The sequence below is a fragment of the Protopterus annectens genome, chromosome 1.part1 (genome assembly GCF_019279795.1).
Source record: "Protopterus annectens isolate FY-2018-M chromosome 1.part1, PAN1.0, whole genome shotgun sequence".
Lineage (NCBI taxonomy): Eukaryota > Metazoa > Chordata > Ceratodontiformes > Protopteridae > Protopterus > Protopterus annectens.
The window spans coordinates 1,659,185,628-1,659,211,074 of NC_056726.1; the positions used below are offsets into that span (position 1 = coordinate 1,659,185,628).

General features: G+C 38.8%; 1 protein-coding gene across 1 annotated transcript in view; it reads left to right on the forward strand.

Moving 5' to 3' along the window:
• GRIK3 (glutamate ionotropic receptor kainate type subunit 3) overlaps nt 1-25,447 on the forward strand; it is a 2,817,598-nt gene that overhangs the window by 2,578,250 nt on the left and 213,901 nt on the right. The gene's annotated exons all lie outside the window — the stretch shown is intronic.

Genomic DNA, 25,447 nt, shown 5'->3' on the forward strand with positions numbered 1-25,447 from the left:
ATATACCTTTACCTACAAACTGTTCTGTGGTTCTCCCACTGGAAACCCACTATGAATCTGAATACTGTTTGTACCTTTGACATTGGGCCCCTGTAGATAACCTGCTGTAATTCTACCAATGTTTTTGACTTTGAAACATTGCAGGCCTACGAAATCAGCTTTCTAGGGACCTTATCATTATCATATACTTTCTCCAAGTCTGGGATTGCCCAATTTGATTATTTCCTCATGTATACCAATTTCTCAAGTATCTGTCTCACGGAAAACATTGAGACAGTTGTGCTGCATCAAGATCTGAATAAAAAATGCTCATCTCAAATCTTACTTTAAACTACTCTGTGCATTTATTTATCAAAAAACATCTCCAAAACTTACATGCAGTGTGAAAGTAGCTTGATACCGCTATACGTTCCACAGTTGTGAATACCCCCTTTATTCTTATACACTGGCACTAGAATGATAATTCTCCGATCATCTGATATACTTCTTTTCATACATCTATGAGTACCCTTGTGAGTCCTTTATCTCCTAACTCACCCAACATCTTGATTATATCTGCTGTGACCTCATCTAAGCCTGCTGCTTTCACTGAGTTCATTTTAATGCAGCATGAGAACCATGATTTTCCATACTCCATGATCTTCCTTGTGTGTTTCTGTGTCATACTCTGTGTCTTTCCTGTGTCATAATCTGAGGCAATCCTGATTCCAAAGGATTTACAATATGATCAAAAAGGGACTGCAAAATAAATCCTTGGTGGAGTTCTGCAATTCTGCCTTCACCTCACTGTTTACTAATGATGAACCCTATAGACAGTTACTTTTTAAAGACAAAATGGCAGATTGTATCTGTTTGATGTCATATGTATTAAAATATTATAACTTTTCTTTCAGTTCTTTAGAACTGAAAAAAAATTACCAATTTTCCATTGTGCATAAAGACAATAAAAAAATGTATCAATAGTAGAAGAGACCAGTAGTAGACATCATTAATTCTTTAAAAAGCTTTTTTTTTGTCAGATGTAAATTACCAACAAACAAAAGTTGTCCCAGTTCCCTTTAATAAACACACATCACACCAAATGACATTTAACAACCTTTATTAAAATTCCATAAACATAACTTTATTGACCGACCAATATTTTAATTTATTAATCACAACATAAACATCCATATAACTTTTAAGTAGGGCAGCATGACCTCGCTCACCCTGACCAAATAAGCAGCAGCCTTAGCCTTGCTCACTTATTTTACTTGTGAAGCAGTGTCCCAGTGTTCACTTTCATTTTCCACTTATTGAATTAAGCATCCAACCAAATAAGCAGTGACCTTACCCCAGCTTGCTTACTTTTACTTATCAAGCAGCATCTGACAACTCGCTTTCACTTTCCAACTCACTGAAATGAACATCCAACACCAGAGAAGGAACAGAAGAGGGACAAGCCTGCCCTCTTCTCTGCCCACCAGCCTGACCAGGCTGTTCCTCTTCTTCATACCAAAATTCCCAACAAAACCTTCCAAAACAAACCTAACCATACATTAAAAAGGTTGAAGCCAAACATCCTTTGGTGTACTCCATCCCCTCCAAACCAAACTGAATCCCTGTTATCATCCTCCCAAAACTCTGTCATATAAATACCCAAAGCCCCAGTTGACTAAACTGCTGAAATTAAACCGATGATCCCTCACTAGTGCTAAAGTGATACCCATACCCTTGTATAACTTCTGTAAATCAAACTTATCCTCACTTATCCTACTTCCAAACGGCCGCTTTGTAATCATTTTCATGTTATTACCTGCCAAATGTACCACTAAAACACTAAACATCAAGCCAAACTGCATTACATTCTACCTGACTGTAACGTCCTTTTTCCACCCAAAAGATATAATAATGACCAAAATGCGATTTCCTTTTCTAAACAATCAATGTAATAGCAATCAAACCACCGTGCACACTGTTATAAAGCAAAATCTAATAACCAGAGTAACATTTGCTGACCAACAAACCACCTTCTTGAATGACTTCAATACATCCATAAAGCCATTAACCCCCAGAATGTAACCCAATGAACCTCCATTTCCCAACGCCATCCCTCCCCATAAAACTTATCTTGTCAATAGCCACATTATTAGACATACCCCAACCCTTCAAACACATAAACCACATTCCAATATTTAGTACAGTCACATAACCCTGTCACCTGGGCAAGTATAATAATCGGAGCTAAACCTACCCTTAATCCAGCCTTGTCCTGAAATTTCAACTCTCAAGTATGTTTTTTTTTTAATTATTATTTATCGCATTAAATTCATATCTGGTAAATTAAACAAACCATGGCCTGCATCCACTAGCAACCCCAGAAACACAATGCCTTTCTTAGACCTTCAAACTTCTGCATAAACAATGGAAACCAATTCTTCACACATCCCCAGCACACATGCATACCTTGCAAAGCTCTGTCAAACCATTCACCTAACCTTAAAAAGGGGATCCAGATAACATATCAACATCTGATTGCCCTCCTGCTGCTACCAAATCCCATGAAGAATAGAGCTAAACTCAAGTAGCCAGACAACTGAGCAATCCATCTGCATAGCCTTGCCAAAGAAAAACTCAAACCCAACTACCATGCCCCCAAAATCTGACCCAGTATCACATTGTTGTGACTCCACCCCACCTGTGGACAACCCCAAACAGTGGCCGGAACAACCACCACAGCAAAATCCACACCCTTTAAATCCACTTCCATCAGGCCAACGGCAGATGCAAGCTCTGTGTTTTCCTATCTGCAACCTTGATGCACCATACTCCCTCAGCCACTGCAGCAGCTTCCATCACTTTCTAAGTCCACTTCCTTCAATCCACTGACTAACTCCGTGCTTCTCCATCTGCAAAAAAAAAAAAAAAAAGAAAACTGTAAATCCTCTACATACCCATAACCAAAACCTCTTATTGACAACATTAAATGCTACCAAGGGCCTACCCTGTTCATCAACTGCTCAGCCGCTACAATGCCCCACATCCACTATCCTGAATAATCTGGCACCGTCTTATCCCTCAGCAATTCCTTCAGCAGCCAGTCAGAGAAGATACTGCCACAAAATGGTCTTATGACACAAGTAGCAGTAACTGAACCCAAAACAACCAAAAATCCACAGTCCAATGATTTCCACCATCACCCCACAGTCATCTCAACACTACAAAGCACAACAGTCAAGGTGGCTATCAACTCTTAATCATGGAGCACTGTACATCTGAAATCTCTGGGAAACAATGTCCCCAAAATACAGCAATGTGACTACAAAGCAGTTGCTGGAGGACACATAGGATCACAGAAAATTACTAGGCTATAAACCCAGAGGTTGTTTTAAGCCTAGCCATTTCATCCCAATGTAGTACCATGAAAATGTTAGTCAATATCCAAGACTGCCTTTAGTGATGACTACCCATGCCCAGGAGGGTTCCGGGTGCTATCCCCGATTATAATTGATGGTGTCCATCCACTTGTCCAAGTTCCTCTTGAACAGTGTCATAGAAGTGCTCAAGGCAATGCCATGATCAATGGGGTCAAACCTCCAAGAGCAACATTGTACTGCATCTACCCTTGAGAACTCATGCCAAACATGAAAATCCCACACTCATTAGTAATTCAGCACCCCCCCCCCCTTTTTTTTCCATACTTCTTCTTCTTGGGCCACTTCCTCATGCTTCTGCAAATGCTGCAGAATAACCAAATAACCACAGGAATGTACCTGCAGCTCACTGCCACACACCAACTGAACTAAGAGAGAACCCACCACCCTCAACCACCTAGCTCAAAAACCCAGACAAAGCCCAATGAAATGGGGGACAAAATCCACAATTAAAAGTGGGCTAAAGGCCCAAAAAAGAAAGATGATTTTCAAACACTGCTCGTTCAAACTTAGAAGCTGAAAGAATAACAGGTCATGCATTCACATGGATTTTCTGAATGGTATGAAGCCCAACACTCAACTGTCTGTCATCATTTTCAAAATTTCATAGAGTAATGAAGTTGCCAATAATTTGCCAGAAAACCAAGATTTTATGAAAACGGACCAAAGATATGAGGCAAAATTTGCACAGCCCATTAAAATATTTGCAATGGAGAGACATACTATGACCCCACGTTTGTTACAGATGCAGGGACTAATCACAGCGCCATACCTCTTAACCTCTTAGAGCAAGAAATCTGGACAAAGCTATACATAAAAGTTGGACAAAGGGCCCAAAATAGGGACAACTTTTAGATATTGCTCCTACAACCCTAAACAGTTTAAAGAATAGAAGGTTTGGCATTAGCATGAATTTTCTGATGGGTATGAAGTCTGAAACCCAAACGTCCGTCACTATTTTCTAACTTCATTCCTAATTATTTGCCTCTAATTTGACAGAAAACCACCATTTTATGAAACCAGACCAGGAATATCAGCCAAAAATCTGTACGATCTGCAAAAATATGCACAGTTAAGAGGTATGCCCACTGCTCAACTTATACATGATAATTGAGCGGTTCCAACTGCAAGTGTACATGAGCAGCAAATAACTGTTCCTCGCACTGCTACTGTGAAAGGCTGCTCTACAGACTGTACATCAGAAGGCACATTCTATAAGTAAAATATTACCACTAGTGGCAGAAGCAAATGAATCACCCGAAGGCTGGTCTGCTCACTGTGAATAGCGGCAAACGTGCATGCCCCCCCCAAATGTCTATATTATGGATTTCTTCATATCACTGAAGTCTCTCCTATGTCTGGCCTGCACACCTCCCTATCCAATCCCAAAAATGTGAAGCAAAATTCTGGACGTTCTGTTTTTTTTTATAATGAACTCCATACATCTGAGAGGTCGCTGAGTAGCATGCTCACACAATATATATGGCTTGTGCCTCACAAGTCAAAACATTAAACCAACCCTGCCATTACCATCCCCCACGGCCATTAATGCCACACAATGCATACGTGACTGTCCACTATTCTTTGTGGGCAACTTGCAACCAATGGAAAACATCCACTTCAAAAATGTAAGCTGATTCACATATCTTTCTCTTATTCCACCCACTTCTCAAGTTAACAGCATTAACACTTCAAAAATATTGCTTTTTTTTTTTGAATCCTTAATTCTATATGTAATGCTATATATAGGATACTGTGCAACATGGAACATCAATGCCACACTCATGACATTAGTGCAATCCCCCATCCCTGCCATCACACACATTAACAAGGAGTGGATGAACAATTTTTTTTTTAAAGGAGAAGAAGCACAAATACCCTGATTTTGTACAGACTGCTACCTAATCATCAATTAGCGTATTAACTACTCAAAGTTTCCTGTACTTCAAAACCTTCACTACCCAGACCTGGCAGAACACTAGGTGACAATCATAAATCCTAACCCAACCATCATCCATAACCCCTCAAAAGCAAGCTTCCCCAGTGTCCCAACCCCCCCCACACACACACACACAGAAATTCCCATGCCCAACTGGAACTGTAGCAACACATAAAAAAAAATACAGGCACAGTCAAGTGCACTCTAATCCCTTGCTGGCAAGCATTACCCACCTCTTTCATAGACAACCATTCCAAGGCCTACCTGACCACACAAGCACCCATAGGTCGCCCCGGACATAGAACCTGCCATAGCAAGTTCACGACAAAATGTGATTCCTTACCCAGTTACACTTACATAAAACCCATTAAGCCCCCCCTACACTTACCTCATTTACTCCCCATCATCCTATTTTCCCATTTAACCCTTTCATCGCCCCCAACTACCCTACCCTTTTAATTCCCATTACTATTTCTACCTAACCCCCATCTGAAGATGTCCCTGGAGAAATTGGTTTGTTACCACACCTCATTTATTTTATAAAGCAACATGAGTATATGTATGAACATTCATAACAGTTTGCATAGAATTTGACATGGCTAATGTGAACAGGTGTGTCAAAACACATTGAAAGCAAAAAGAAGGAGTAAAGGAAATGGCGGTAAGAAAGAAGATGGCGCAGTCGCAGCATGTTATTAAGGAGAGAAAAAGTGAAAACAGAAGTGAAGGTGAGAAAAAAGTACATATTGTTATAAGGTAAAAATTCATAAATATGAAAAACTTACAAATAAAGAGATGAATCAAATCCGTATATAGAATACCATGTGGCATCTTAAAAGAGCAAATATTGCAAACTGTCAGGTGCAAAGGAAATTCAACTTATAAGTTAGGTAAGTTTTTAATTTACTGAGAAATTTGTTTTGATTTGTTTTAATTTCAAACTGTGTAGGGATAGAGTTCTATTTTCATAAACACTGCATATGGAATAGCCATGATAATTGCTTGATTTAGATACTTATCAAAGGTTGTGAGCTTGCAATCTGACTTTTCTGGTGGGGATGTATTGTTCAATAACAGTGGATGTAGGTGGACATAGATATAAATAATATTTTCTGTGCTACTTTTAGGTTATTAAAAGCCAACACGTAATGTAGCTGTTGTTATTATTGTCTTTTGGTTTTTCCCAGTTAGGGGTCGCCACAGCGGAACTCCGGTCCGCTAATGATTGGCAGTAGATTTTGACGAATGCCAAGGTGCCAGCTCGACGTTCAACCTTCAACAAAGGCACACCCATTTATGCATGTCTTTCGAATGCCCACCCAATCACGGGGAAGACGTGCATAGTCATTTTATTTTTTTTAGGGCTTGTACGTTTAAATGGGTGCATATACAGGGAATTTGACAGCTTTGGTGTAAGTTTGTCACATTATTAGTAGGTGAGATTTTTGTAACATAGAAAGAAGATGAATAAACTAAAGTAGATATTATATCGAGCCTGTTTGCATCCTAATTTAAGATTTCACATTATTTAATGCCTTATGAATTATTATAAGTGCAGGCGATTTTTTTCCTTCTCTGTTGACAATTCTGTGTCAAAATCTAGGTGGAAGTTTGGAAGGTGGATGAACTCAGTCTTCTGCAAAGGCACACCATCCAAACCAAGGGATGTTGAAAATCATCTCGAAGGGCTTTCATTGTACTACCATTGTCATGCTGTTGTTGCCAGAGGAGTCCTCTAGTAACGCAATACGGTTCGCAATGATATAAGGTTGCTTATCTACAAATGTTAAAAACAGCTTTTTTGGGACAGTAAGAAAGGGGTTCATTAAAGCCATTACTGCATCCACTTAGGATACCTATTATAAAATATTTAAACAATTTAGATATCTAAAAAAAACACAAAAAAACAAAGAACTCACAGAAAGGGCATGGTATTCAAGTCTGGATGTTTCTCTAGGATTAATTGTATGCAGCCATCAGAGAAAGGTTTCAGTGGAAGTTAACAAAATATTTTATATATATATATATATATATATATATATATATATATATATATATATATATATATATATATATATATATATATATATATATATATATATATATATATATATATAATTACATATGACATTTTAAACTTTAAATATTAAAGCTACTAACTAAGAGAAATCTAGACAAAAGAAAAAAAAGTATTCCTTTCACCGACATTAATGATATCAGAAAGCAGGTCATAAACAGTTGTGTTTCAGCATGATCTTTGCAGATTTTTTTATTTTTTCAATTTATTCAGTTTTAACTGGCTAGCTAAACTGGTAATCTGTGACCCTTGTTAGCTGCAGTCTGATCCTCAAGAGGAAGGGATGTGCAAGGAATCCCACTCTGTCTATCTGGATCAACATGAGTTTGTTAAGATACATTCTACCACCATAGTTTTGGGCAACTAGTGGTTAAATTACTTGTGCTCAAACTCCCCTGCCCAAAGGTTCCTCAACTTTGTCAACTGCATTGCTCTAGAACAGCTGTTTGACAGTCCCACCAGGGGCACCAATACCCTGGACTTGGTGCTTGCAAATATGGGAGACCACTGTAGCTCCCCCACTGTGAGTTCATCCCTGGTGAAATCTGACCACAAGTCTGTCTCATTTGAAGTAACTGTCATACCTGTCCCTCCCCTAGCAGTAAGTAGACTAAAAAAGTTCACTAAAGCAGATCATAACCTCTTGCAGGATGGTATAAATAGCTTTATTGCACCTCTCCCCTTACACGGAACTGGTAAGGGTAACTATGCCGAGCTCTACACCAGTGCCCTATGCAGGCACCTATATAACTGCATTGACTCGGCAGTACCTGTTAGAACCAAAACAAGCTCTTCAAGGAAAAGCAAACCTGCCTGGTAAACAACCACCATTAACAGGCTTTGCAATAAAGGAAATAAACTGCTGTCCAAGATTAAGAAGGATCGGGCTCTAAAATGGAGACATTTCCTCCTCAGCTTAAATTAGCAAATAAGACTTTTTGTGACGTCCTCCAAGGCAAACTATGAATCGAAGTTAGCTTCCTCAAACAAGGACAAGCTTAAGGTGCTCTTTAGTTGCATCTGTAACCTAAAATGTAAGGCTCAGATTTGCACAGAACTGGTAGTTAATGGTAACACATACACTAAGCTGGTGGACATAGCTAACTTTTTAGCCAACAGGTTCAGTGAAAACTTCACTCCCCTGTCCCTGCTACACGTACTTCATGACATCCCTACCACCTGTTCCCCCACCTTGGATCTCTAAAGAGCAGGTCATAAATGCCCTCTCTAAGGCCAAAAATACAGCATCAATGGGACCTGATAACATCCCAGGCTGCATCCTATATGGGCTCAAACAAGAATTAGCATTACCATTGGCAACTCTTTTCAATCACAGTCTAAGCACTGGCTTCATTCCAGCTGAATGGAAAACAGCTACCGTTATCCCCTGTACAAAGGAGGTGTTTCTACTGACCCTGGGAACTACAGACCTATTAGCCTGACTAGCCTTATCTGAAGGCCATGGAAAGAATCATCATGGACCTTATCAACAAAGATATAGGTTATCTGCAAACACTAGATCCTACCCAGTTTTGGGAAGATCATGCTTGTTAAACCTGGTGGACGTCTTAGAGATAGTCACAAGGGCCCCAGACGAGGGGAAATCTGTACATACAGCCTACCTAGACCTGGCCAATGCATTTGACACTATCCCTCACTCAGGCATCATTGACAAACTCTCCCAGCTAGACATCAACCATTATATCATAAGGTGGGTTGCAAACTGGCTATCTGATAGAACCACTATGAAGAGGACAAAACGCACCGGACAGCCGAGATATTCTGTAGAGTTTATTCTAAAGTTAAACGTTTGAACAATCACCACATTTTTCGTCATAGACTGTAAGACTTCATCAGACACATTACATTTCATAGACTATATATTCATTTTTTAACATATTTATTGTATTTATTGTATTCATTTTGTATTTAATATTATACAAATATAGATATATAAATATATACATTTTATTGAAGGTGTCATTCATATTCAGACAACCTAAGGTTTTTTAATTTATTCATCCTATACTTATATTATATTTATATTCACATCCATCCCACTTATTCTTTATAAAAGAGGAAATTCATATGTATACATTATTTTGACCACTAGATGGGAGTATTGTTGCACTAATGAAACTTCATTCATAATTTACGGCAAAAAGCTTTATATACAATCAAAAATATTAAAATGATTTTTATTAAATGTTTATAATGCATTCATACACTTGCATATATATTAAAATATATGTTTTATTTATGTACATGAACTTACTGACAGGTCATTTAGATTTTTATGTTTTTAGTTACTAATGAACTTCATTAATATTTATGAGGATTGCTTTGTATAGCTTTTTATTGGCTAGTTTGAAAGATTTGTCAGCATATATATATGTGTTAATTGTAATTAGTTAGTGTCTGATGAAGTCTTACAGTCTATGACGAAAAACGTGGTGATTGTTCAAACGTTTAACTTTAGAATAAACTCTACAGAATATCTTGGCTGTCCGGTGCGTTTTGTCCTCTTCACAGTGATTTTTTGTTTATTGGTTTGTTTTGCACTGTGCCTCGTTGTTTGTGGTTATCTGATAGAACCCATACTTTCAAAATAGGGGAATCCACCTCCAACAGCACACTCATTACCAGTGGTGTTCCACAGGGATCGGTCCTGGGATCTCTACTGTTTGGAATCGATTTCTGTGAAGTACAAGCTAAAACCAAGAGACTGTGGCTGACAAACTTTGCTGATGACTGCAAACTGCAAGCATTCATATAATCTCCAAATGATGTCAACATCCTTCAAGAAGGGCTTACGCAAACGAATGATTGGTCCCAAAGTCATGGCCTCAAACTCAATGCAAAACAAATGTATTATCCTCCCTTTCAGCAAGAGTGATGTTCCTGCAAATTTCCACATCAATGGCAATACCCTTAGTATATACTCAGTGGTGAGAGATCTAGGCACTCAGGTTGACAGCAACCTTGCCTTTAATCTCCATGTCTCCAGAACAGTAAGAAGGACATTCTATATGGCTCACCGCATAAGTAAGGGCATTGCCTTGAGAAAAAGTGAAGTTATCACCTCCCTGTACTCTTCAATGAATAGGCCAATAATTTGAGTATAATGCCCCTTTCATTAAGTTCTTTTTTGTTACTCTGTTAAACAAAATTACATCCAGAAATAAAAATGACGGTGATTTGCTTTATCAATTTAAATAGTTTTATCATGGATTTTGTGTTTATATTTAATAGGTTCTGTGAGTGTGAAAAGTGTCACTTTGAACTAGATGAGTGACAATAATCCATACATCTTGATGCTAATGAGACTTTTACACTGAAAGAATACCCATGTATCACCATGCCAGACCACAACAGAATACCCTTGTCCATGGTGTCAGGAAACAGGTATACAGCAAATCACCATCATTTTTATTTCTGGATGCAATTTTGTTTAACAGAGTAACAAAAAAAAGAACTTAATGAGCAAGTAGCTCAATCCAATTGTATAGAATCTATTTTATTTTATTTATTTCATTTTATTTATGCTTTATTGATTGGAATAGTCACCACTTGGTCTTTTCAGGAGAAATTTGGTAAGGGCAAAAGGAATTCTGCTACCCTTTTCAACAGGTCTCATGGGATCTTTTACCGACTCTGGTAGATAGGGCTTCTGTTTAACTTTTCAACCACACAATAAGTAAGTGTGGGTTATGTTTAGTAGCAGGACAGTTTGAAAATTCAAATATTCCAACAAGTGGAAAACTGCTCACTCTTGCATTTGGTGTAATAGTTAATGGAAGTGTAAAAGATACACTACCAAATTACTCTAAAACAAGCCCCCAGACATGACTGAATTGTTTTTCTCCTCTTTGTTTTTTTCAATTAGCTGGACTGGACTGTAAGTGACTACAACTATGACTTTGTTAAGATCATAAACATATAATTTACATATGGAGGAGGACAAAGTTATATATAGTTGAATAGCAGGCCACATAAAACGTTACAATTTAACCCTCTACCCATGTATGTTAAACTAAATATATAACATGAAGGCATACAATAAAATATGTGGGTATTAAGCAGCATTTTTTTTCACATTTAAGATATTAAATATAAACACAAAATCCATGATAAAACTATTTAAATTGATTAGACAGACAGAAGTCAAGTAGCATATACAAAACACACCCAATGAGACTGTTGCTTGGGACTGGATGAAAAAGTAGTCTGATACTGGGACTGTGTTTTCTGATGTTTAAGCTATGCCACTCAAACATTGCAGAATATTTGAGCTTGCAGATATTTTTGTACCATAACAGCTGAAGAAGATGTAGGTAAGACATTGCCGAGAACTGTTAGAGAATTCCAGAATCTAGAAAGAAATGAAAATACTTTTGTCAAGCAGAGCACCTTGCTGTCCCGCTTCTATATATATATATATATATATATATATATATATATATATATATATATATATATATATATATGAACCCAAAATTGATCTAATGATTGTAATATTGGCAACAATATCTAAAACACAAAATATCAACAAAAATCAGTGTTTTACTAGGGGAAAGGTATACGTTCTTTTCCTGTTCTTGTGCAGTCTCAAAGTTGGTATTTATAAGTAGCAGGTGGTAGAGGATGCAGTGAGGCTGGTTCAACTGCAAAAGAATTGTTTTTGAATATGTTCAGTTTTTGTCAGTATTTTGTGAGTAGATATTTTTAACTGATGCTTTGACTGTCAGTGTTATGATCAATAGATGAGCTTCTTCAAAGCAATATGTGTGTGTGTGTTTATGTGTATATTTATTATATTATATAATATACATATCACACACGCACGTGCACGCACACGCGCGCACACACACACACACACACACACACACACACACACACACACACACACACACACACACACACACACACTCACTCACACATGTGTGTGCGTGTGTGTCTGTGTGTATGCAATATTTACCATTAATTGAAAATGAACTTTGTTGGACAAAAGACAAGATGGTACAGCTTAACAGCAGGGATTGTGGAATTCATCCTTTCCTTACTGTAGATAGCTGGAGTTATTATTATATGTAGTTAGCTATGGATGTGTGGGCTGCAGCTGTAATTCAGTAGGGATGCATTCACTTTCACAAAGGAAACAAGGAGATGTGCCCTGTCAGATAATTTAACGTGGTATGACACAATATGTACCTTACACACTTGTGCACTCAGGAATATCTTCATATCTATAGAACATAGCCTGCTACTTTACTAATCACCTTTGTCATCTGTAGTTATACTGCAAAATATGACAAGAATATATATATATATATATATATATATATATATATATATATATATATATATATATAAATATATATATATATAAATGTATTTGTTGTTACACTTTTTTGATATTCTCCTGCTTGTCTAGGTTTATGTCAAATCACATTCCTTTAGTTTGTTTTACCCTTCTTTGTTAACATTATAAACATAAACATAACCTTCAGTGAAGAATTTACTATAGGAAAATACTTCAGACTGTCTTTTAGTTATTTATTGTAATGCCCCTTAAACACACATTGATATCAGCTATTGGACATGTGACATATCTTACAATACAAGTAATCCTCAGGAGTACAATCATGAGTCATAAAACAAAATCATTAACTGTCTCATTTTAAATGAGTAAGGTTGAACTCTAATGTTTCTAATAAAGTGCATTCCAATATATCAGTGAAGTATTCACTATACCACCACTAATGACATCATAAAACATTGCCTCCCCTGGTGATTTTATAAGTGCATGAAAACCTAAATTCACCGAGTCATTATGTTAGACAGACTATTATTAATCACATCCCAATAGCCCTCTGTAGTATAGCATAATAATATGCCTCAGTTATTTGCCTCCTAAAAATCAGTCAGGTTGGTTTCTGTCCTTACCACAGGAATATACTTTAATCACTATAAAGATCCATTTTACTTGCTTTACTACCAAAGTAGGAATAAACCATTTATGGTAATTTTAAGCACATAAAATCATAAAAGACCATCAACTGATTCAGTCATTTATAACAGGACAACATTATCTATTTTTCAAACGCCAGCACAAAGGTCAAGCATTCTTTTTGGTGATTTGACTACAGGAAATAAAAATCAACATATACTGCTTAAAATTAATTGTACATGTGGTTTAAATAGTTAATTAGCTGTATTACTGACACATCTGGATTAAACGTGTAACATCTGTTTTCAAATGCATTCTCTGTTTATTTTGGATCTAAGATCAAACTTGCATATATTTTTCCTGTATGAATTGCATCTCAATAATCACAGAGTATACAGGTAAAAATTGAGCCCTTTACTGTTGCATATATCTATTCAACAGCAAATGGCATTGACCCCCTGTTCTTTTCTGTTAGTTCTTCTATAAATGTAAGTGCAATAAGAGAAAATAAGAAAGTAAGTGTTTGACTGCATTCTGTAGATTTAAAGCTGCCTTGCACTGACATACTCTTTTTACTTTTCAGAGATTTAGGCCTTCCAAGTGCAAAATGCACAGTATTGCAGTTATGAAAAAAAGTCTGTAGTATCCAGTTATGAGGAGTGCTTTTTCAAGGCAAAAAATGTCTGCACATTCTTATCTTCACTATTAATTTATTTATTTATCTATTTATGTATTTATTTTACTTATTTATTTATTTTCATGAGTTGTCTTTCCTTTGCCTCAAATGTAAGTAATGAAATATGTGCCATGAAACTTCGAGTGAAGTAAATGTAACACAGTTAATCAGTTATAATTTCATATGATCATAGCTACGATACAGAAATCAGCAACTTAAAATGGTCATTGAGGGATATTTATTCAATAATCATGACAGCATATAAATTCTTCTTGAAGTTTTCTGATTAACATCTCCATCTGAGGGGGGAAAAAAAAACAATGATTATCCTATCACCTCAGTACAGCCCGGGTATGAAAGTGATGACATTTCATGGTATTTCACACTGATGGGTTAAATAAAGCATTGCAGTTCACCGAGCACACAGATTATGCACCATACATAGGGAAAATATATCCATAGTATGCACTTTTTGAAAAAAGAGCATAACACTGAGGTTTATGACCAGGCTTATGATCCTACCCAGTTTAAGTGTTCAAGACATGGATGTCAAGAAATTCACCTTGAGAAAAGAGAAAAGTGATGCTTGAGAGGTGAATATTGACATCCATTTCAAGAACACATGGTAAGTAGTTATGATCAGAGAAAATTAAGAAAAATTCATTCCATTACATGGAGAGTCAGCTGTTCTGAGGTGTTCCCATTTATTGAAAAAACATATGAGTGGGAAATGTTTTACAGATTTCAAAGGCATAAAACACAATTCTATTACAGAGACAATAACCAGAAGTTAAACATGTTTCTGGTGAACATGTAGCTTTAAAAGATATTAAGCACTTAAATTCATATTTTTCTCATGTATATGGCAGACAGAACTATATTACAGCTGTTAAAGCTGTTTCCATATTCTAATTCCATTTAATGTTCAGTCAAAGATGTTGTGCATTCCTACAATTACAGTAGAACATAACAACTCTAAATGTGTATAACAAACCTTACAATAAAAAGAGAGTGCTGCTCACACTTTGAAATTGGGAAAATATTATTGTGCAAGTATCTGATGTCAAATGCTTAATGTTGATCTAGAAAGTATATTATATATGAAGTATTATGTATTATTTCAGCCATGCATTGGAAATGTATCACTTGAATGAGTTTTGCAATTCTTAGTATCTCCAAAAGAATGATTTATGTAAAAACTGTATACTTAATTATTTTCAGTTTATCTTGTATATGTCATGTGCAAATTCATCTATAACAAGTTTATTATCTAGAACTAATATGCTATCTGAATTTAATATGTGGTATATATATGAATGCATCCATGCACACATGCATGCATGTACTCATGTGTTTATTTATTATTTGTTTGTTTGTTAACCTGGATAATGTGCTGATGCAAGGCCTTTTTCAGCCATTTCTTAGGCAATGACACTGTAGGCATAACAATCAGTGAAGTAAACAAGTGAATAAAACCACGTGAAGGAAGCTGAGAAATATACAAGAAATTTAGAGGGATGACAGTACTTTACTATTGGCATATCACAACATATAAATAACTGTGACAATATGAGATATTGTGATCTGTGCCATGGAGAATAGGGCAGTGCATGTGTAACATATCCCAGCGTAGTTAGCAGGAGTTTTATAAATAAATTTAGGTAGGTTCATAGGTAGGTACTAGGCTATCTGCCTGAGGGTATTTATAAGCCTAGCCAGAGTGTGTCAGCTTTTGCCGCCCCATTGATTAATTAACTGAGCCTCTGTCAAGAAGAGCCAATGAAGTGATCCCAGGGGTTTATTTTCTGTTCTAGGTTCATAGGTAGGTACAAGGCTGTTGTGTCTTTTGACTATCACACTGACTTGTTCAGATGTTTATGTTAAAAATGTATCACCAGTCTTATTATAGCTGGTTAAATGTATATGTTTAAACAAAGGATTCTGGAAGATAAGAGAAGAAGTTTTTGAAATTCTTCTGTAATTTTCAAATTCTGCAACAGATCTTAGTAAAGCTCTGAATGTGTATTCTACCAGAGTCAGGTGAGCGAATGTGATGTCATTTTATAACCAACACTGAGAGAATGGAACTCTCACAACAGCTTGTTTTGTTTTGTTTACTTTGGAACCTGATATAAAATAAAAGAAATCTATGACAGTCAGTTGAGTGTTGTTCAGTTCAGTCTATTAGAAGCTCATCACCTTGACTTGTGGAAGTAAGCATCTCAGCATCCAATCTTGCCTTGCTGTATTAATTGTTAGCTATGCAACAGTTATTATTTAGACAGTCAGGGAATACAGTGAGATTAGTTAAGTAATGTATTTCTGCATCTGTTTGAATCTGTCCAACTGTTTTATTTTTATTTCTCCTGTGATTGAAACTTGTTGTACTTGCAGGATCATAAGATCCTAAGAGATTTCTAGGCCGTCGACTGAGAGGTCATTTTAAGCTTAGCCATTGCAATCCAATGTAATACAATAGAAGTACTAGTCAATACCCACGATTGCATTTAGTGATGACTGTCCATGTCCAGGATGGTTGTGGGCACTATCCCAGATAAGAATTTATGGTGCCCAATCCACTTGTCCAGGGTCTTCTTGAGCAGTGTTAAAGAAGTGCTCTGTTTCACATAAATTGGTAGCCTGTTCCAAAGATGTGTCAGTCACTAGGATATAAACCTGTCCCACCAACATGTCCTATTTAAGCCACAGGTCATATTTAAGTCACTGGAATGGGTTGCCCTAGACCCATTTGATTTATGGATATGGAGCAAGTTCATTAGGTTTGGGTCTTGGGGGTTGCTCTGTAGGCCAGGCATATGTCTCCCCTAAGAAGTCTATATGATATGGAGCATAGTGACAGGAACTTTAGTTAATCAGTGTAAGGCACATGCTGGAGGCCCTTGATCTTCTTTTTTAGAAACCTCTGAGGTCTCTCTAACTGCTGCAGGTGATTAGTCTGGTATATACTGAATGGGAGGGTTATACTCAATTATGGGCCAGATAAGTGCTGGTACATGGGGTTATAACTTCTTTTGCTTTTGAGGTAATGCCTTTACTAATGAAGTGAACTATGTGGAAAGCTTTCATTACAACAGTAGACATGTGGTGGTCGAAGTTAAGGTCGTGGTCAACCTGTGATCCAAGGTCCCTTAACACTTCATGGGCACTTAGGGTATTGTTGTTGATTTGATAGTATGAAGGGACATTGTTCCGAAGGTAATGGTGATGCATTTCTTTGCATTCAAGTTTGAGACCATGACTAATATATCAGTCGCTGGTCTGTGTGAGACCTTCCTGGAGTATAATGACATAATTTGGGGATTCAGTGATTGCATCTAGTTTGCAGTCATCTGCAGACCTGGTCAGCCACAACCCTTTAGTTTTGATCTGAACTTCTGAGAAGTATATACCAAACAGTAGGGGGCCCAGCACTGACCCCTGTGGCACCCCACTGGTAACAGGTCTGCTGGTTGATGTGGAGCCACCCACTTTGATAGTCTGCTTGTAAGCCAGGTGGCAACCCAGCTTACAACAAAAGGGTTTACGGTCAGTTTGCTAAGTTTATTGGTAATGCTGAATGTGGGATTGTGTCGAACATCTTTGCCAAGTTAAGGTATGCTGTGTGCACAGATTTCCCCTCATCAATGGGCCTGGTCACACTTTCAAAGAAATCACAGGATTTAACAAGCAGGATCTGCACTTCAAGATGCGAAATTGGGTAGTATCCAGGGTTTAGAGGTCACCTATGTCTTTATTTATGATGTCCATAATAATACAAACCATGGCTTTACAGATAACACTGGTCAGGCTTATGAGTCTGTAATTCCCCAGGTCTGTTGCTAGGCCACTTTTGTGGACAGGAATAACTGTAGCTATCCTTCATTCTGATGGAACAAAACCTGTGGTTAGGCTATCAATGAAAAGGGTACTTTGGGTGATGCTAGTTCATGTTTTAGCCTGTTTAGAAGACAGCCTGGGATGTTATCTGGTCCCATAGAGGTTGTGTTAGACTAGGCTTTGAGGACCTGTTCTTCAGATATGTAAGGTGGGGGGGAGTTTGGGGGATGGTTTGTTGTAAGTTAGGAGTGGATAAGGGAGTGAAATTTTCACTGAACCTATCTGCTAGCAGGTTCGCTATCTCTGTGGGACCAGTGTGTGTGATACCGTTGACCACCAGTTCTGCACATGTTTGGGTCTTACCCTTTAGGTTATGTATGTAGCTGTAAAAGGCTTTATGGTTATCCTTGGCTGTACTTGCTAGGTCTCTGTCAAGGGAGCTCTTGGAGGATTTGCCGAGTTGTTTTATTTGCCTATTAAAGCTCAGTAGCGTGCTTTTACATTGTTGGGTCTTTATTTTCTTGGATAACAACTTTTTGCATGTATTGTGGAGTTGATTGATGCTGGAGGTCCACCATGGCAGTTTGATTTTACTTGGGGCTCTGGCTTTGATTCTGTCTGGTACATCCGAGTTTATACATTTATGCAAGTGATTTTATAGGGCATTAGTGTAAGCTTCGCCGTAGTTACCCCTTTCACCTTGGGGTGGGTCGTGGAGTGCATTTATACCTTCACCTAGGAGGGTATAGTTTGGCTTGGTGAATATTTTTAGTCTGATTTCACCCTTTGTGATTTCTGTTGTAAGTGTCAGTTTGAAGGTGACTGATTTGTGGTCAGTTTTATCTAATGAGGGTCCAACAATTGCAGCAGTACACCTGTTTGACATGTTGGTGAGGACCAGATCTAGAATGATTATTCCTCTTGTTGGTGCATGGACAATTTGCTCCAGGGCATTTGAATTCACAAAGTTAAGGAATTTTTGTGCTAGCGAGTTTGGGCTAGAGTATGTTTCCAGGTTCATGATGGGATAATTGAAATCCCCAATTCACTGATGATTGCAATTTGGATTGTCTTCAGTTTGGTTAAGTAGACTTTAATATAGATTGAAACACCACCTCATTTGGTTTTCACATGCTCAGTCTGCAGTCTAAAGGTGTGGAAGGCACTGTAACCTTGCAGGGCCGAGGTACTCTCTGAGGCCTTAAACCAGGTTTCTGTGACTGCACAGACATCTACATTTTGGTTTAAATTCCTAACATTTAGCAGCATGAACCTTATTTTGTTGTGATTGGTTAATTTCACATTGGTAATGCTGTTTTCAAGTCCTTGCTTAAAAAAGGCACTATGGGGTAGGTAAGAGCCTTTGCAAGCAGCCAAAAGCCTAGAGGTGCCAGGTGCAAACTGTCTCTGGCAACGCAGTAAAGTTTGTCAATCATAGCTTCCTAGGCTGACAGTAACTAGATCCCCTTAGAATGACACCAAAAACTAAGCCAATTATTGAAATTAATCATTTTTTGTTAATACTGTGGCATTATTCGAGATGAGGGTAGTTTGCTGCTCAAGGCTAGGGACATACTTGCCTGGGACACATACTCAAAGACTCTGTCTCTCTTCATATAGTCCAGCAGGGTATGTTTCAGGTCATTCACACCAACATGAACTATGACAGAGTCATAAAAGTACTTGCTATTGATAGACTGAGTACATGTGTGATTGGCGAATCCTGGTACTAGACAGCCAGCTGACCATGACTTTCTCCTTGTCCAACCTGGTGAGTGGGACATCCGTGTCTCTCACTATTGAGTCTCTAATGACAAGAGCATTTGTTTTTTGAGTGCTACACCTTATGGGCTTGATGAGTGAAACACAGGTGTTAGTATGTGTCATGCATGCTGTGGAGACTGTGTTAAGTCTATCAAACTTGTATTTTAGAGGTCTTTGGTGTTTCGGTAAGTTTTATAAGAGAGCCTCCTTATAGGTTCATAGGTTCATACTAGGCTATCTACCCTAGGGCATGTATAAGCGTAGCCAGAATGTGTTTGGCTTTCACTACCTATTTTAAATTTATTTTGCTATGCCCTTTTTCGAGGTTAGTATACTGTGCCTCTGTCTAACAGTGACACAGAAGTGATACCCGGGGTAAACCTACGATCTCCCATCCACTCATCGAGATTCCTCTTGGAGAGAGTCAATGAGGGACCCTGCCTAACCTGGACTGGGATTTTATTCCAGAGTGAAGGGAGCCTCTTTGTTATGAATCTGTCCCTCCAGCATGTCCTATTTATTTCACTGCTGAGGTTCAAGTCTCTTGAGCGCATAGCTCGATGGGATTTGGATTTTCTGAGGTGCAGCATGTCCATTAATTCCGGGTTGGACATGGCTTTATACGTCAGGCACAGATCGCCTCTGAACAGGTGGTATGCCACTGAGTAGAGCTGGAGTTTCTTTAACCAGGCAGCATATGGCATCTGTTTGAGCCCTTTGATCCTCTTGGTGAGGTACTTTTGGGGTCTTTCCAGTTGCTGCAGGTGTCTGGTAAGGTACATCCCAAAAAGGGCATTGTACTCAATTATGGGCCTGATGAGGGATGAGTAAAGAGGCATGATGACCTCCCCTGATCTAGATGTGAATCCCTTCAAGATTAGGTGGGCTATATAAAATGTTTTTCTAACCACTTTGGCCACGTGGTTGTCAAATGAGAGATTGCTATCAACTTGGGTCCCCAGGTCCCTAATTACTTCTTCTGTACTTAATGGATTACCATTGTATATCTTGTATATTGTATACATACCTTGTATGTGGATTTACGAGTTTGAGGCGTACTATGTGTTTGAGTAGTGGTATATATATATATATATATATATATATATATATATATATATATATATATATATATATATATATATATATATATATATATATATATATATATATATATAAAGTAATGGTATTATGTGAATATGTAGCCATGGGTGAGTTGACAACCTTCTCTGTGTTACTGTTTTGAGTGAGAGAGAGAGCATGGATTCCAGATTCTTGGTGTAAATATATCTCTCGCACTCTGTACTAGATTGTGTTATTAGTAGAGGGTTGACCATGAACATGAGGCAATTGCTACACTACCTCAAGAGACCCAAGTCAAAAAGATTGGCAGGAGAAACAAGGTTTAGTCCAATAGTCCATAATGCTAGGTTGAAGACTGTTGTCACTAGAGGTGGCTTTTTCAGAAACGATTATGGAGGACCTTGATGAGTGGATATTTCTGCCAGGGTTTTAAGGGAGACTTGCTCAGATGCAGAGCCTAAATACAGGAAGCTAAAACTTGAAAAAATTCCAACAAAATTCAAAAGGACCAATGAGGTTGTTTATTCCAAGCCCTAGACTGGCCTCTCTTTACTAGTCAGATCCCAACTTAGATATTTAGTATTCTTATGTTTTCTATTTTATTATTTATTATTAAATATTTTCTACCTTTCATTGTGGCTGATCTTTTTAGACAATACTTGTAACATGTTGAGAGTACTTGTGCTTGTTTTAGTGATGCCTTGGCCACTCTAAAAAGCCTGGCTGCTTTGGTTATACTCTACCATTTATATTAGTATTGATTTTCCACAGTATAATTGGATAGCCTTGTAAGAGCCCAAGAGTAGTTGAGTGGTGGTGGCATGGTTACCTTATAATCTGGGCAGATGAGGTACAACTAGCAAATCTGTGCCAGCCATTCCCAGGAGAGTGTGTGTGTGTGTGTGTGTGTGTGTGTGTGTGTGTGTGTGTGTGTGTGTGTGTGTGTGTGTGTGTGTGTGTGTGTGTGTGTGTGTGTGTGTGTGTGTGTGTGTGTGTGTGTGTGTGTGTGTGTGTGTGTGTGTGTGTGTGTGTGTGTGTGTGTGTTAGCTACATGGAACTGGGATACAGTGCTATAAAGTGATTCTTGTTTGGGATCTGAAGAAACAGACAGCCCAGTCCCAGGTCAGGAGCATGTTCCCTGTGTGCTGTTGGGGAAATTGTGCTTGATGCAGAGAACTGAATCTTTAAATTCTGTGTAATCCATTCCTGCTCTAAGTGACCTTTTCTCGCTGATGTCAGTGGTGAGGACTGAGACTCCTTGATTACTGGCCCGGAGAAAAGAGAGGCCATCACATATTTTTGTCAGAGTGGTGGGATATTATCTGCTGTCACTGCAGGTGTGTGTTTTCTCAACATCCACAAGGTAAACATTCAGAGTTTCATTTTCACAACAGTGATATTCATTTATGTTAGTTTAATTTAGTCAGGGAAAGCAGGCAAAGATGTCAGCAGAGGATTATGGTAAGCTGACAATGAACCAGTTGGCCAAGGTGTGTGAAGCCAAAGGACTGATGCATGCTAACTGGACTAAAGAGGAAATGATTTCAGCTTTAATTGCAGCTGCAGCATGGAACACTGACCAGAAGGATGAGATGAGCAGCCTTCAGAAACAGGACAGTTAACCTTTTCCTCAGAGGATATAAAAATTCATCTGGAGTTAAAGAGATTTCAACTGGAGGCCAAACGTTTGGTTACTGAAAAGAGACTTGAACTGGACACCAAAGAGAGATTGCGATGTTTGGGAGGCTGAAGAAAATGAGAAGCAGCATCAACATGAACTGAATGCCAAACATTTGGAGACCGAGAGAGACTGTGGCCTTTGGAGAATGAAGATAAACTGTGGCCTTTGGAGAATGAAGATAGACTGTGACATGTGGAGACTGAAGAGAAACTGCTGCATTTGGAGGCTGAAGAAAAAGAGAAGCAGCAACAACATAAGAGGGTGGTGTTGACTCTTTGACAGGGTCATAGAGGTAATGGGGAAGGGTATATCTGGACTCCAAAAGAATAAAGGTCAGCAAATTTCTTCCACAATTTGCAGAGGGAGATGACTTTGATAGTTCTATTCATGTATTTTAAAGAGTATGTAAACTATATAATGTTGAACAATAGTTCTGGCTATGGTTCATGACCCCTTACTGCATGGTAAAGCTGTAACTGCTGTTTCTAAATTGTCTGATACTGATTGTTTAAACTGTGATAGAGTGAAACAATGTTTATTGAACTGTTATAAGTTAACACATGAAGCTTGCAGAAAAATGTTTTTTGAGCATAGATGCATGGCAGATGAAGGTGTATGTGATTATATTGCTGAGATAAGCACTTATTTTCATAGGTGGGTGAGTGGGTGTCCAGTCACCACTTCTGAAAGACTGACAGGCCTTTTGGTAAGGGAACAAGCCCTTAGTACTTTGCCTGAGGACATAAGAATCTGGTTGGCAGACCGGGTGTGTACCTCTCCAGATTTGCTGGGGAGAAAAGGGGAGCTATACTTAGCAAACAGGGCATTGCTGCATAAGAAGGGGATACCCAGTGCTGCGCATGGATATAAGGGAACCCATGGTGGCAGCCTAAATCACTCAAACAGAGTCTACCAGTAACAAGAGAAGCCACTAGTTCAGGTACAAGGCCAGGATTAGGCATCAGATGTTTTAAATGTAACCAGAAGGGCTTTGCACCATACAAATGTCCACTGAAGCAAGGGGGGAAGCAAAAGCTGAGGGAGCCAGCATGTGTGAATAACAGCATGCCAGTAGTAAGTTGTCTGGAGGCTATCACTGGAGTTTGTATCTTATCTTAGTGGATGAAAGACAGGCCACTACAAAGAGAGACACAACTATTGTGAAGCCTGCAGTGGTTAAATAGGAGCAGTACTTGCTTGGGCAGTCCACTCCAGTCAGAGCTTTTGGAGGGATCCCATTTCAAATACCTTTGGCCAGGGTTCACCTTGAGTGGGTGGGTGGAAAAAGAAGCAAGCAGGTAGGCTGTTTGAGGATATTCTTTCAGATGTCTTGATAGGGAATGATTTTGATAATGCAGTACCTTGTGTGCATGCAGTTACATGCAGTCAGGCTTGGAGACAGGCATGTAGGTTTGGTAGACTGTGGGAGACCCAGACAGTCCCCACACCTGAAGCTGGGGTGGTCATGTGGCTATTTCAAGGAAGGAGCTACCTTGTAGCAGTGAGTCTGAAAGTGAGCCACAGCTACTGATAGGTACTGAAGTTCCTGTGGACAGGGTGACTGCAAAGACAGAGGTGATAGTGAGGCACCATAGTCAGAAGATACTAGGGTTCCTCTGGAAGGGAAGCTGAGAAGAGTCAGAAAGATAGAGTTGAGACTCAGCTTTTGGACTCTACCATACAATGCTTGAGGGAGGTAGGTAAGGAGGCACCTGATACTCAGGAAAAGGGAGTCTGTATACTGGAATGAAGGGTTACTGTATAGGGAGTGGACCCCTGAGGGAGGGCTAGAGGGTGAGGTAATACAGCAGTTGGTAGTGGCCAGAGCCTACCATCTGGCACTTCTAGCCATAGCCCATGACATTTGTTTTGCAGGTCATATGGGTATAAAGCATACCAAGAGACATATTATATATAACTTCTATTGGCCTTGGATTGCAAAGCATCTAAGAGGTACTGCAGGACCTGTGAGTAGTGCCAAAATGTAAGCAAGGCAGGGGACAGGATCAAAGCTCTGTTGATGCCTTTGCATGTGATTGATGAGCCATTTCAGAGGGTAGCTGTGGGTATTGTGGGTCCTCTAAGTACCCCAAGCACAACAGGGAAGATGTATATCCTGGTGATAGTAGATTATGCTCCTAGATATCCTGAGGCAGTGGCTCTGTCCTCCATCAAGGCAGAGAAAGTGTCAAATGCTTTGTTAGAGATTTTCAGTATTGTAGGCTTCCTGAGAGAAATACTGACTGGCAGAGGTGCCTATGTCAGATCTGCTGGTTTGTCTGTGAAAGCGTTGTGGGGTGAAGCACCTAAAGACCACCCCAAGACTAATGGTCTTGTGGAGAGGTTAAACTATACACTAAAGATCATGCTACAGGCATTTGCAGACCAGTTTAAGAGAGAGAGTGGAACAAATATTTGCTCCATCTTCTATTTGCATACAGAGAGGTACTCCAGGAATCCACAGTTTTTTTACCCATTGGTTGCTGTATGGGCATAGAGTGAGGGGGCCTTTAGATTTGATTTGTGATGAGTGGGAGGGTGAATGAGAATCCCACAAGATGTCTCTTGTGTCAGGCTTAGAGAGCTCATGGACTTGGCCCTGGAGAACCTGGCAGAAGCCCAAAAGCAGAAAAAGATTTGTTATGACAGGAATGCTCAAGCCAGAGAGCATGCTGTGGGACGGCAGGTTATAGTCCTCATTCCTGGCAGCTTTGGAGGGACCCTTTAAAGTGGTAAGGAAGGTCAGTGATATTAATTACATGGTAAACCTGCTTGGCAGGAGGCAGAGGCATAAATTGTATTATGTTAACATGATGAAGCCTCAGGATGTCAGAGGGGTCTTGGGCAGGCTATAAAGAGTAGGGCTGACCATTGAGACCAGTAAGTGTCAGGTGGATATGAAAGAGGTTTTCTACCTGGGACATAGAGTGGGGAGTGGTAAGATTAAGCCAGAACCTGACAAAGTAGAAGCTATTCAGGCATGACCTGCCCCTGTTACCAAAAGCAGGTGAGAGCATTCTTGGGGACATT